Consider the following 14,679-nt stretch of genomic DNA (forward strand, 5'->3'; position numbering starts at 1 on the left):
TTTTAAATAACTTTATTTTTAACCAAGAAATGGTTACTCACTTACCTTTCTTTGGATGAGCATCAAAGAAATACCTCATCATGGGCTTCTAACTTTGTGTTAGAAAAGCAGATTAGATGGAGATGGCTTAGAAGTTCTTAGGTATCTGCAGAAATGGCAGGATGTTCTCCAGAGCTGGAATACTGGGCAGGCAAAACTTTAGTAAAGATCTTTGTTTTCATAACAAGTCTTTACTCAAAGGCACACAGAATCTTGCTCAAATCTCTTCTTTATTTATTCATTTTATATTGTGTCTGAGATATAAGCTGGAGAACAGTTGAAAATAAAGATGATGGTGTTCTAAGCAGGGTGGTATTAGCTTTAAGGTCTGTGTACATAGTAGATTTATTAGTTGGGTAACATTCAGTCAGATTTCAGTAGAAGAAGCTATGCTTTGAGGTCAAGCCAAATGGTCCAAGTTCTTTGTTACTTAGCAAAATCATTAAATTAGTCATTGAAGAATTTCATGATTAAAAAAGTGCTTTTCTCCGGTGGAAGGCTAGTAAGGACTGTCATAAGTAGTACCTGTGGTTGCTTTAATTTTATACACTTGTTTTGATGTGTATAAACTATTGAATATGTTAACTGAGGAAAGCATGGAAACAAGTCCAGTATGGAATATATGCTTAAGGTAAATAGTATTGTCTTCCTAGCACCATGAAGGAGATTGAGGGTTTTTTTTTTTTTTTGAGATGTTTTTCAGAAATCTTGAAATCTTGTTCTAGCCTTACTAAGTCAGTTCATGGTTATATGTTTGCTTGTCTTAAATGAACAAGCAGTAAAATGTTAAAACTTTCCTGCTTTTTTGGGGGAGGGAGGGTGTGGGAGTGGAGAGAGGGGAAGATAGTGCTTAAGTGTTATTTTAGTTGAAGCAATAAAACAGGTTTCTAATTGGATTGTGGTACAGGAGTACTCAAAAGATGTAGGAAATTTATAAAGCCATTTGGAAACTTTACTAGTTGTTTTCATTTAGTTGTAATAGTCACAACTTGCATCACTAGGACAATACTCTGAATATAATTTTGGCATGAGAAAGAGGTGTTGGACTGAAAACAAGCCCCACAGCTTTGATTTAAAGGGTGCATATGCACATGTGAGATAATGTCTTTCTGTTCAGATGGATCACTGTTGGATAACTATGCTGCATTCTACAGCAGTCTTAGGCTGTCTACCAATTAAATAAAATGGTGTGATATTTCAACGAAACTTTGCAGTTGCTATCGGCAGGCCCCCACAAGAAGATAGCTGAGCTGTCTTGATTGGAGTTATTCTGTTCCATTTCTGCCAGCAGACTATTTTATTTGTAAACTTAGTATTTTGTAGGCCACACTGTGTGGTAATCTGAGGCAATAATTTGGATGCTAATAATACTCATCAGAAGTTGTTATTTATTAAGCCAGTTGACATTTAGTAAGAAGAATAGCCTAAGCCTGCCAAGTTTTTTTAGTTCATTGCTGAAGAACTTGCTACTGGTGTGAGGTTTAATTAGTGAACAAATGCCTGGGCCCCTGAGGGCCCTGCTGGGCCTCAGCATTCCTGCTCAGCCTCCTGTAGGCCCTTTCACACCTTTGCCTGGGGGCCCAGAAAACTGTTTCAGCCACCTGCAGCAGATGGTCCATGCTAGAGCTGTGTTGCAGGTCTGCTTGTTCTTAACCCAGCTGTTACTGGTTGGCCTGGTGCCTGCTTGTGCCTGGTAACTGCTGGACTGTCTTGTGGGATGTATTTCAAAGATTGGATCATTTTTGTGACTCTCCTCTGGACACACTGCAGCAGTTCAGTGTCTCTCCTGTACTGAGGATTCCACATATGGACACACTACTTCAGGTGAGGTCTCGCCAGTACAGAATAGCAGTCCTGTATAGCAATACCAGTGTGACCTACTGGTCACACATCTTTTGATGCAGCCCAGGATCTGGTTGGCTTTCTGGACTGCAAGGGCACATTACTGGCTCATGTCCAGCTTGCCATCTGTGAGTGCCTCCAAGTCTTTTTTGGTAGGGCTGTGCTCTACTCTTTCATCCCCCAGCTTGTATTCATAGTGGGGGTTGCCAGGACCCGGGTGTGAGACCTTGCACTTGGATTTATTGATCCTCAGAAGGTTCACCTGAGCCCATTGCTCAGGCTGATCTATGTCTGTCTGAATGGCAATCTCATCCCTAGGGCATGTTGACTCTTATTACACAGCTTGAGTGCACTTGATCCTACTCTTTATGTAACTGATGAAGACATTAGGGTATCTGTCCCAGTACTGACTCGTGAGAGATACCATTCTTTCCTGACCTCCATCTGGACAATAAGCCATTCACCAGTGTGATCTTGCAACTGCTTCCCTGACCACTGAACAGTCTACTCATCAAATCCATATCTTTCCAATTTAGAGAGAAAAAATGTTGTAGAGCCTGTGTCAGAGACCTGATTGAGGTCCAGATAGATGACATCAATGGCTCTTCCCTTGTCCACTGTTGCAGTTATGCCGGCAGAGAAAGCCACTTAGTATGTCAGGTGGGATTTACCCTTTGTGAAGCCATGCTGGTTGTCCATTGTCACCTCTTCTTCTTCCATGTGCCTTAGCATAGCTTCCAGGAGGATCTGTTTTATGATCTTCCCTGTCACAGAGATTAGGCTGAGAGGTCAGGAGTTGCCTGGATCATCCCTTCTACCCTTCTTAAAAGTGGGTATGGAATTGCCTTTTTTTCCAGTCCCCAAGGATTTCACCTGACTGCCATGATTTTTCAGATATCGTTGAGTGTGGCGTGGTGACTGTTCTGGCCTATTTCTTCAGGACTCTGGGATGCATCTTCATTGGAACCCATAGACTTATGGATGTTCAGATTCCCAGATGGTCACAAACCTGATGTTCGCTTACAGTGAGAGAGGCATTCCTCCCGCAGTTCCCACCTTCTGACCCATCCATTTGAGGGCTGAGTGTACAGCAGTCACCAGTGAAGGCTAGTGCAGAAAAGTTGTTGAATACCTCTCATTACTAGCCTGCCTATATTGTTCACTGGGAGTAGGTACATCCTCTTGGACTTTCCTTTTCTGATGGATGTACCTTTAGCAGCCTTTCTTGTTTGTCTTTGCAACCCTTACCAAGTTCAGTTCCAGTTGGACCTTGCCCTTTGTGGTCCTGTACCTGCACAAGCTAACAGCATTCCAGTACTCCTTCCAGGGTTCCTGTCCCTACTTCCACTGTCTGTGCATTTTCTTCTTGCTCTCTAGTTTGACCAACAGGTCTTGGTTTGGACGTGCCTGTCTCTTGCCTTCCTCTCCTGACTTCATACCTGGGGATGGAGAGCTCTTGTGCCCTAAGGAAAGCTTTCTTAAAGCTCTGCTTGCTCTGTTCTACTCCTTGCCCTTCTGGACATTTTCCCAAAGGATTTTGTCCACTCACTCCCTGAGGAGGTGCAAGTTGGCTTTTCTAAAATTTGGTGTCCTGACTTTCCTTTTATCTTTTCCGTATCCCTCAGGAGCACAAAATCCAACATTGCATATTCACTACAGCCTAGGCAACTTCCAATCCTTCTATCACCAGTCACTTCACTCATATTGGTGAGCAACAGGGCCAGCACTGCATTCCTCCTGCTGGAGCTGCCTATTACCTGGCCCAGGAAATTACCCTCAATGCATTCCAGGAGCCTCCTGGACTGCCTGTAGCTCACTGTGCTATTTTTCCAGCAGATGTCAGAGTGATTGAAGACCACCCAGGATGAGAGCCTGTGATTACCGTGCCTCCTGTAGCTGGAGTAAGAAGGCTTCATCAACAGGCTTTGCTTGGTCAGGTGGCCTGTAGTAGGTAGCTATTGATAGCCAAGGTCAAGTCATGGGAATCATCTCACCAGATTTCAGTGTTTGCAACTATGTCATGCTTTTCTAGTAGATGGTGGCTTCCAACTCTTCCTGCTATTTCCCAAGCTGCGTGTGTTGGTAGATAGGCACTTCAGCTGGGAACCAGCCTTATTACATTCTTGGAGGATAACTCCTTAATTCCCTCAGACTATTTCCCTTGAATTTCCCTGTTACTTTCTCCTGTTGTCTCAGTATTTCCTGGCTCATTGTCGTAAGATTTCAAATGTGCTACAGTGTTGCCAGAACGTTTCAGGACAGCAGATTGAGAACCCCCCAGTAGTACCCTGTCCTTCTAACATAGCTAGGCTGTCTCACACCTTGCCATGGGCAGGCTTGCTATTACCACTCCCTTCAAACTTAATTTAAAACCCTCCCAGTGAACCTTGCAGGTTTTTCCTCAGGGACTCTCTTCCCCCTTTTAGGGAAGTGAAACTTATCTAATGCCTTCAAGCCTGGTGCTGTGTAGGTCATTCCATCATCAGAAAACCGTAAGTTTTGCTGGTGGCATCAGACATGAAGTGTTTATAAATTGGATCCTTATGTTTCTTTCAGTGTCCTTATCCCCTACAAGAAGTAGAGAATAGAAAATCACCTGTGTTGTTTCTTCAGAAGTTATTCCAGGGCTCTACATGTACTTTCTTTGTCACCACTGATATGTAAGAGCAGCAATGGATAATGAACTGTTGGCTGTACAGTTCTAGCAGTTTCCTTCATGTGAACCTCAGGGAGGAAGTAGACTGCACTGAGAAAAGAAACCCTGACTGCAGTGGGATGTTGCAGCTTTCTGTGTAGCTTCTTGTCTAGCCAATCAGTGATGGCTGAGCCAAAACCACCTACAACAGCTTTCTTCAGAATGGGGCCAAAGCACATTTTTTGTTCTGAGAATAGGCTCTTGCTAGAGAGGTTGCTGCAAAACGGCTCACTGTATTTGGCTATCTTTGTGAGGGAAGACATTTGGTCACACTTGAGCTCTCTGATGTGATGGGTTTTATGGAGCAACACCAAAGTGTTGGCTGTGATGTAACTCACGCTGCTGCTGTGTGGGGGTGACTTGCTTTTATCCTTTGCTCTCTCTGTGACACAGAGATGTGACATAGGAAGTATGCTGTAAAAGTAGACTTGCTAAGTACTTTAACACAACCTTGAAAGTAAACCATTTATGTTGTTTTATCCTTGCGGCTAACGCTTAAGCTCCTATTGATTGCAGTGTGTGTGTGAAATTAGACTCTTAGCTGGTATTTCATATTACTTATTTCAAATAAAGTTTTAGGCTTAAGCATAATAAACACAAAAAAACAACTCACTTTAGTGGATAACTTTGCTAAAAATGAATTTGCGTATCCTTTGTTTTAATTGGTTATGAACATCTTGTTAAAGAAATGGGGTAATTTGGTTCACTGATCTCTCAGGTGCTTATTCTATTAGGTAACAGGCTAAGAGGAATCTTTCTTTCATGGCGCAGGTCTGTTAACACTGCTGTATTTATTCAGTTCAGTTTTGTGGGAATTGATAGGATTATAAAAGTGTAATATGTGGTTTAAATATCTTAATGATGTGTAAAACTAGACTGTACTACTTTCTTGGTTAAGGTGGTGTGGTGGGAAAACAGGAATTAAGAAAATGAATCAGCAGTGTATTAGGAGTACATCTGGGTTTTATTAGATGTAAACTTCAGGACAGGTGCATTTGGGTGAAATGTTTCTCATAGTTCACAACAATTGAGAGAGTTTTTTTTTTTTTTTTCCCTCATTGAAATAGCCAACAAGTTTTATTGCTTTCCATAGTATGCTTTGAATTTACTTTGAATTATGTGTCTGTAGGTATGTGATCTTCTAGATTGAACGGAGTAGGTATGCTGGAGAAATGCAGAATGAAAATGAAATTTTTGTGTGTGGAAAAAGAGGATATTTAGCTTGGGAAGGAATGTTAAAAAAACAGAAAGCTGCTGTGTACCCTAAGTTGTTAGTTTCCTTTGTTGTTTATTATCACAATTAATTTAGAGAGTTTTTTTAACCTGCTACTAGTGTATTGTTAAAGAAAATTCTTTCTCCTTGTTTCGTTGTTTCTGAAGCTAGCCTTAATGACGCCTATAAAATAGTGTTTTTGTTTTTTTTTAATTTTAAACTGTTCTGCATTGATAGCAAAAGACAAAGAACCCATTGAATGAATTATTTCTATTTATAGTGTCATAACTGGCCATACAAACTTTCTTCAAGAAAGTAAATATTTTTTTGATTGAGATACTAGTTATTGTATAATACATGGAAGTATTGCACAGTAGTATATCTGAAGAAAAAGCTACTTGAAAAGGATGTTTTAAGATACAGCGGATATATCTGTATTATTTTTTCCATTTTTGCTGGGGAGCCTGAGCATACCCTGTTCCTGTTGTGTGAAAAGTCAGGGTATGTGACAAAGGGATATTATCAAAATAGCTGTGCTCTCTTAACTATGTCCAGCTTATTTGCTTCTCACTTTACAACTGACTGCAAATAAAAAGCTTTAAATCAGTGGCTCTGCAAAGTATGCAGTAGAGATAACTCCTTCTCCATGAATTGCCTGGAAGCATTTCTCCATTTCTAATGTAGTACTTGCTTTACTCCTTTTTCTTCTCTTTCTTTTTCTCAGGGGGAGGTGGACACAAGGGTGTGGATTAGGGAAGTATTTACTGGATCTTATTGAGGAAAAGCATTGCTGTGTCTTTGACAAGGTGGAGGAGACTCCTCTGCAGCCATCTCTATGGAGACTGATCTGATCTTACCCCTACTTGCATTGCTTAGGGAGCCAGGACTCCATGTGAAAAAATTTCCTTAAAAAACAGTTATAGTTGTCTGAACAATCTATTGATTTCGACTACTTAAAATTGAGTCTAAAAGAAAACAATTTGGCCTCTTTGGTTCATGAAATGCTGTTTCTTTGCCTCTGCTAACACTGCAGTATAAATAAGTTAGCTGCCTTTGTGATGGAAGGGAAAAGTTGGAATAATCACAGCTACCTAGTTCTGCTTTTTTTTCAATGTGCCAGGAATTCTGACATGATTTTAAGTCTTGGTTGACTTTCCAGTATTCCCAGGGTGCTTTCCTCTGCTCTCAGCAGTGAGCTTTAAGAGTTCTGCACGGGTTTTTCCCTTGTAAAACCATCTTTTCAAAAGCCAATTGCATCTCTTAACAAGTTTGCTGATCTTCCAGCTCATTTTATTCTTGTAGATAAGGGAGATCTTCATTTAGCCTCTTCAGATGTACATACAAAAATGCAGAATTTGTTATCACTATAGAAAATGCTCTGGTTCAGCACCACTGTATCAAGCTTACCATACCTTTGTCACCTTATTTTATTGCCTTTTTAAATTTTTTGATACCGAGTATCCAAAACTGGATGTGGTATTTCAGATGTATATTTCAGGCTTAGTCCACAGGTATGCCCGACCTTCTGTGCTGCCACCCAGGGCTAGTTCTAGATCATAGTTAGCCCAACTCCATGTCAGCAGAGCCATTCCACAGGTTCTGTACAAGGAATTAGTCCACCTTTGTTAGAGGACTACCTACTGAGTTCCATTAAATAATTAGGGACTGATGGAAGGGATTTGGAGATGTGCTTCATACATTTCTAGGGTTTAATGTGCTATATAGTTTAGGTTTTTATTCTGCTATATATAAAAATAATTTAAAAATTATTTTCAAATCTTGGCCTACAAAGATTGGTAAAATAGAGGAAGAGAAAAGATGCAGTGTTGAGCATGCTTAGTGGTTTATGTGTTACTTCTTCACATGTAACTTTTGTTTCCTTTGTTCCCTGGCGATTTGGAGTAAAGACCAGAATGCTGCATTTCTGGCAAAGCAGAAGTGTTCTGGTAGTGAAATGTTACCCGCATGCTTTTAGTCTCTTGTGAGCAGAGTTGTGCCATTCCAACCACCAGAAACTAAAAATAAATATTGTTTTAATATTTTTGGCTCTGTACCTTTCTTACATTTTGCATCAATTATTTTCCTAGGTATTGCCAGGCTTCTGAAGTGGTTAACCAAGGCTAAGAACATAGGACACTGGTGAGTAAACGAAATTCAGATGGTGTTATCTGGTATTTCCACATGCTGTCTGACTCTATGATTGACTACTGTATGAGGGCTGGAGGATGCAGCAGCTCTATTCAGAGTATTTGATTTTATTTTTTTTAAGCAGCAATTTTAAGAAAGTGAGCAAAAGATAGTGTTGATGACTGTTTTGGGTAGGTGAAACCTACTCCCTACCACCAACTTGAATTATAAGCAATGAACTTGAATTATTCAAACTATTTAAAGGAGCTTAACCTATGCATGTTAAAGCAGTAACATACACTGTGACTTGTTGCATTAAATGAGTGATGCCTGATCCTTCTCAGAAGGATGGCAGCACATATCTTAAGCTATATGAAGTTACATTTCATTCTACAATACATGGAAGCCTAAAGGTGAGTTAATAAATTGCTGTAGAATGATTTCTTTCTTTCTTTAAATGCTCAGCCTTATGTCTGTATTTCTTAATTCCCCCTCTGAAAATTCTAGTGTCTTTTGTAAAGACAGATATGTTCATTTGTTGTATCCTATGCGCCAACTATGTACCTATGGTGACTTGAGAGAGGAACATGGAGAGGGTCTAAGATAGAACTTCAAAAATTTCAGGTACTTTTTCAGTGAATTTTCTTTATTAATGTGCTTGTAGATATATTGTTTGTACTTCCCTGACTGTAGAGGTAGGTTGGCAAAGAGAGCCTTATAAATGCAGAGATAAACACATCAACTGTTACTCTTTGATGATAAAAAATGATCTTTCAAAAAGCAACTGTGTTTTTTTGCCAAGGTGTCTGGAATAATGCAATCTTCCTACTCCTCTGATTTCCATAGCTGAACCATGATATGCGAAATACTTCTATTTTATGGAATCTTGTTTGATTCCAGAGTTGCGGGTAGCAGCATCCATAGATTTGGCTGTGCATGCTGTTTACTAGTGTCCTAGAACAGGTAAAATACAATATGTTGAGATACCCTTGCCTTATCTTTGTCTTCCTTTTTGCCTTTATGGCCTCTGAGAGTTATGTTTGAATAGTTGCTGTGTTTTTTTTTTTTTATTTCTGGAAATGCTGTTTCTATCAAACTTGGAAATATTTTATCAGTTCAGAGCATCATTCATGCAAGCCTGTATTTACTATCACTTTTCTAATTTTTTATCTATATTTAATCAAGGAAAGAAGTAAGTACAATGTAATTGAGTTTGTCAGTTTATTTGGGATACTTCTTTTTGACTACTCTCATACCATCTCGTCCTAACTGTCTAACTCTTTGGACTAAAGAGCTGTATTCATGTTGTCTCTGATGCACACATAGAATGAATTGATAGTTCCTGTGCACTTTGCATCTGCTTCATCTCTTCTCCTCAGTCAGAATGAAATTTGTTCTTTCCTACTTACAGAGTCTTTGCCTGAGCATTCAAGAATCCTCAAAAACAAGTGGTACACTTTCTGATATTTACATTAGTTCATTCAGTATGTTAAGATAAGTATTACAGCTCCTTGCCTACTTAAAATGTATTCAATTATCTTGGATTTTTTTGTCGTGAATACTTGGGAGACCTGAACATTCACATTGAAAACCAGTTTTTGCACTTGTTCTTGCTCGTACGTGTAGGCTTGTTAGAAGCCACAATAAACTTCAGGTTCATGAAGAACTAATCAAAAAGAAATTAAAACTACATTAAATCTCATCAAACATACTCATCCTCACTGAGATACCTAGGTGTAAATGGATTTGTCTTTGTTTGTCTGTGTGACGTATTTATTCATGTTCTGTGTAAGTTAGTTGGTACCAAAGAGGTACCACTCCAGTAGTGTGTGATTCCACAAAACACGGAAACTACAGGGAAGTGTAGTTTCTCCCACAGGGGAGAATTCTGATATGTGCCTATTCACAATTGGCTTCTGATAACACCATACACCCGATGTTTAGAAGTCCCTCTTCTCCCAGATATTCTCAAAATAAAAAGTGTCCTTCTATCAAGCTAAGCATGCCTGTAGTTTAAGGGAGACTTAAGAAAAATGTCCACAGTGCTTTCAGAAGTAACTCTAAAACTTGCTTGTGACTGCTGCTGCTTGTTGACGTAGGTGCAATTAAAAGTAATCTTGTAAACAACTTTGATGGCACATGTGAAATAATCTGATTTTTTTACTCATATTTAATTGCATGACTTTCAACTGAAATAATTTCCTCCTCTGCAGAGTGCTGATACTTGCTACTTTATGATTAATACCATGGCCTTTTTGGTGGGATGCTCTGATATGAGATCCTGCTTCATCAGAGAATCAGAGGATATGCTTAAAAGTCATCAGAATATGTTTTAAAAACTATTTGTTTAGAAACTAAGGAGACTTTCAAGTATTTTGTTGAATGGGGAAACAGCTGAAGCACCAACTTTTGTTGGACAGAAATCTTGCTCATGTTATGGATCAGTGAGATATTGTTCATAGCAGTTGCTGGGGGGTGAAAACTGAACAGTGAGGAAGAGGACTGTGTACTCTGTGGCACTGTGGATGACCTCGATGCATTGTAGGCAATTCATGCAGCTTTATGTAATAGTGTATATAGGTATTCAATCCTTTAAGTTCAATGCTCTTTAAGAAGCTCTGTCTTAAAAATAAAGGCACTTGTTATTAATTTAAAATTATTTATTGCACACTTTTACAGATGAATAGGACTTTATAGCATTGTTCCTTGAACCAGTTAACAAGGAAGCTTTGTGGTGCTTAGCAGCATAACAAAAACACTGGTGTATTCATTAAGAACATGAAGCTATCTTGAAGACTTGGACAACTGTTGGTATCATTAGATGGGAAGTCTGTATAGAAGCTTATGCACACTTTTAATAAGTTTAAGTCTCTGCAGATATAGTGTGTAAAAAGAAAGCCAAGTTGCTTTCATTTATTACTTTTGTAACTAAATATATGCATAATGTGTCTTCACATGTTCTACTGAGCAGAGTAAAGGCTTCAGTGTCTGAATATTTCTTAAAGGTTTCTTATAAGTTGTCTGAGGAACAACTGAAAACAAGCAAATACCTACTTTTATGAAAAAATTCACTTCAATTTCAATAAAATAATAAAATTGTACCTGGAAACGACATTGTGTTATATGTAAAGATTATTGTGAAAACTACATAGTTTGACCAGCCAGTGTGATTACTCACAAAGCACTATTACTTATTTGACTCTCCTATACAGTTGGCTTAGTAGGATGAGGGTTTTTTCTGGCCTTTGAAACAACTGGAAGAAACCAAGAGGAAGGTGTGCAAGTAGAATGTCTTTCTGAAGATCTTTCCTTGTGTGCTGATAGCCCTCAAAGAAAAGAAAGCCATGGTTTGTTCATAGTGTTCCAGCTGTCATCTCACGTACGTTTTGACCTTCATCTGCCTCATGACAGCATTTTCACAACTTTAGGAATTGTATTTAGGTCTCTGATGAAGCCTTGTCATATCTTAGGCCTGAAATAGAAAAGTTGTTAACAGTTTTGATGTAATTGGAAGCTCGCTGTATGTCAATCTTATGTAGGTCTAAGTAGAATACAGATGGGGACAAGGAATTGAATTTTGGGGTTTTAAAGCTTGTATGTATATTGATACACTTATGTGCTATGTACATCACAATACAAAAACGGGTTTGTTTTTTTGTTTTCTCTGTAGAAGCCAAAAGTGGAGCTGTAGCCAGTCTTGCTGATTTTACTTTTGTTTTGTTACGAGCCAGAACAAATAGGAAGTTATAAGTTTGTATTGCTTTTCCTATATAAGCAACGTCTTCTCTGTGAGTTTGCCTGTTTTTTTCTTTTCCATATCATTTTTCTCTGTATGCTTCTTTTTTGAGAACTTTAAGGTGATATTAAAATACAACCCTAAAACAGTGTTCCGCCTCCAGTGATAGAAGCAGAAATATCAAACCACACTTTGTCACTTTATTTCCTTTTGTTTGTCAGCAGAAGGGAGAAAGGATGAGTTTCTAAGTCAGGAAAATATGAAGGTTTGGAGTTCTTTCTTTGGGAGAGCATTGGGATTACTTGTGGATGCTGTAAAGCAGGCTGAACTGACAATTTGCTTCTGGAGCAGCAAATAGAGTGGCAATTTTAATTTTGTTATTTCTGGAACTTAATGCACTTCTTGATATGGAAGGAAATACCATGAAGCATGCAGTGAGTAAACAGCAATTAAAGCTGCAGGAAAAGTGTGGCATAGTGGATAGAGATGCCTGTCATGACTCTCGGATTCTATTTCCACCTGCTAAGTGATGTTAGGGAAGTTAATTGTTTCTTATGCTTCTTGTCTTTTTAGGCTGTAAGGCACTTGCTCCAGATGCTGCAGCTCAGTGTGCCTCACAGTGCTTTAATGTCTCTCCGTTTCTTCAGTTGCTATTGCAGCACTTGCAGAGTTTCCCTTGTGCTGTGATATTAAGTCTCAGGGACTTGATGTGAAACATGGAATCCTGAAGACAGTTGAGTATTAATTATGTCAGAATTAAGCTACTAATACTATTCAGAGCATGGTTTAATGTTGCGTCTGGTCTTAGACAACTGCAGGCTGATGGCCAATGCCAGGAGGAGCAGTACCACTTAAGCCTGTTCCTTCTCCACTCTTGCATCTATCCTTGCATCAATCTCCAGCTCCGAGGTGAGTTTAAGGTAAGCAGCAAATACAGTAAAAATAAAAATAAATAAAAAATTAAAAAATGCAGGAAATGACGTCAGACAACAGTGCTGGGCTGGTTTGTCCGGTGGCTGTAAAACTGCTAGATGTAACACAAAGGACAAAAAGGGAATAAGCAGCTGGACATAGGTGGGGAGAGGGGTTCTGTTTCTTTCACCAACAAGTAATAAATACACCAAATGAGACATAGCCTGGAAACGTATGCTTGTTACGAGCTGCATTTTACAATCAGATTTTGAATGTTCCAGAACAATGGCTTATAAAAGACATGATACTCCAACTTACTTTCTGCTGGATTTAGTTGCTATGTTACATAGTCTTCATTGGAAGTACTTTTTCTTTAATATTGCCTTTTAATTGGCTTCTCTGAAATAGCAGTCATCTTTGTGATCCACACTGCATTTTCAAGGCGTATTTTTGATGCCTAAATATAGTTTCTATTTTACTTAATTTTCTTTTAAATTGGAGTCCACTTAATCTTGCAAATTGAGCTGACAGAAGTTGCTCTCGATGTGATGTATTCTGGAGACATTGTGCTCATGATTTTCCCTTTAAACTCTGTCAAGCAACTTCATTCTTCTTTGAAAATGACTTCTGTAATTGAAGTTGACTCTTAGAAGGACATGTTTCACCCAATGCCCTTTCTCTTAAAAATGTATGCACTAGATAAGATTGCTTTCTTTGAAGTTATTTTCTTTGTGAACCTTGTGTAATAAGATATTGTGTTGAAGGACCTGTCTTTTCTGGCTGCTTAAACCAACTCTGTGAAATAAAAAGAGGTGGGGGGGAAGGAGGAAGAGAAATCTTCAGATGTCTTTGGAAGTTGTAGCATTTAACTCTAATCAGGGAGCTTTAACCCATAGCCCAGACATAGCGGCAAGAATATGAATATATCCTGACAATTGCATTCACAGCTGAGGTCACTGAGTGAATTCAGCAAAGGCAGAGGAGCAGGTCAGCAGGTGGGAAGGCAAGTACAGCCCTGAGAGCACTGCGGCTCAGCAGAGACTCAGCTCCCAAGTATGGCTGGACTGACCAATGATGTTGCTGAGACATTCACATCTGTTATTTCTTACTGCCTGCTTTTCTGGCAACAGCCTGTTTTCATTTTTTCCATTACAGGCAGCTGCTAGAACTAAAAAGATCTGTAGCTCATTTTCAGATGTACTAGATGGTCTGTTTTTTTTGTTTGGTTGGTTTTTTTTTGCCTTTCTGTTCATCCTCTTCTTTCTGTGACGTAGTACAACACAATGACTTATTTCAAAAGCGTATGATCTGTGTGTTGCACTCCATAGATGTTTGGGAAGATAAGCAAATGTGTTAGCCTGTATGTGCAAATCATTTCTAAGGAGCAAGGCCATCATAAACTCTGAAGTTACTTATAAGACTAAACTGTCAGGGAAAGAATTAGAAGAAATCCGTGTAACTTGAGTAAGACTAATTTTGAGGAATCACTTATTTTTTTCATCGAACTGTATTTTCTACAATGGATGTGATTTGGCTTAACCTTGTGTAGAAAGCAGAGCAGTGCAGACTGCATCAATAGTGCTAATTGCTTTATGACTAAGGAGAACCAAATTTCTTTTTCATATCTTGACTCTGATTTAACTTTTTTCTCTGTCCTGCAGAGGACTTGTTTTTTCATATCCTTGTGGCCTCTCTATCTTTAACTACTGGCATTGTTAGACCAAAGGTGAATATCTTTTTGTGATACATGTACCTCTTGAAAAACTTGAAGATGCTCATGAAGGAGGTCTTTAAAATTGCTATCTTACTGTTCTACAGTATTAGACTGGTATTCTGATGGAATATTTTGAACATAATAAACGGTCTTGATTTGGATATTACTGTAATCAAATTTTGAGGTAGACCAATAGGTTTTGTTGTTGTTGTTGTTTTTGGTAATTTTCACATATAAACTAAAAAAAAATCACGTATTTTTTAATGCAAAAGCATAATAGTGTTGTCTACCTTGTAGAAGGCTGTAAAAATTTGCAATTGTCCACAGCTGGATCACTTTTAAGACCATGTCCTAGACAAATAATACAGGAAGATAAATATTTTCATAAGGGCTCCTTTGGG

General features: G+C 38.8%; 1 protein-coding gene across 1 annotated transcript in view; it reads left to right on the top strand.

Moving 5' to 3' along the window:
- The first annotated feature begins 1,777 nt into the window (after positions 1 to 1,777).
- Positions 1,778 to 14,679, top strand: part of LHFPL2 (LHFPL tetraspan subfamily member 2) — a 67,408-nt gene continuing 54,506 nt past the window's right edge. The window contains exons 1-2 of the mRNA XM_010725526.3: positions 1,778 to 1,863; positions 7,877 to 7,928. The gene's annotated coding sequence lies outside the window, so the exon portion shown is untranslated. The remainder of the gene's footprint in view (positions 1,864 to 7,876; positions 7,929 to 14,679) is intronic.

The sequence above is a fragment of the Meleagris gallopavo genome, chromosome Z (genome assembly GCF_000146605.3).
Source record: "Meleagris gallopavo isolate NT-WF06-2002-E0010 breed Aviagen turkey brand Nicholas breeding stock chromosome Z, Turkey_5.1, whole genome shotgun sequence".
Classification (NCBI taxonomy): Eukaryota; Metazoa; Chordata; class Aves; order Galliformes; family Phasianidae; genus Meleagris; species Meleagris gallopavo.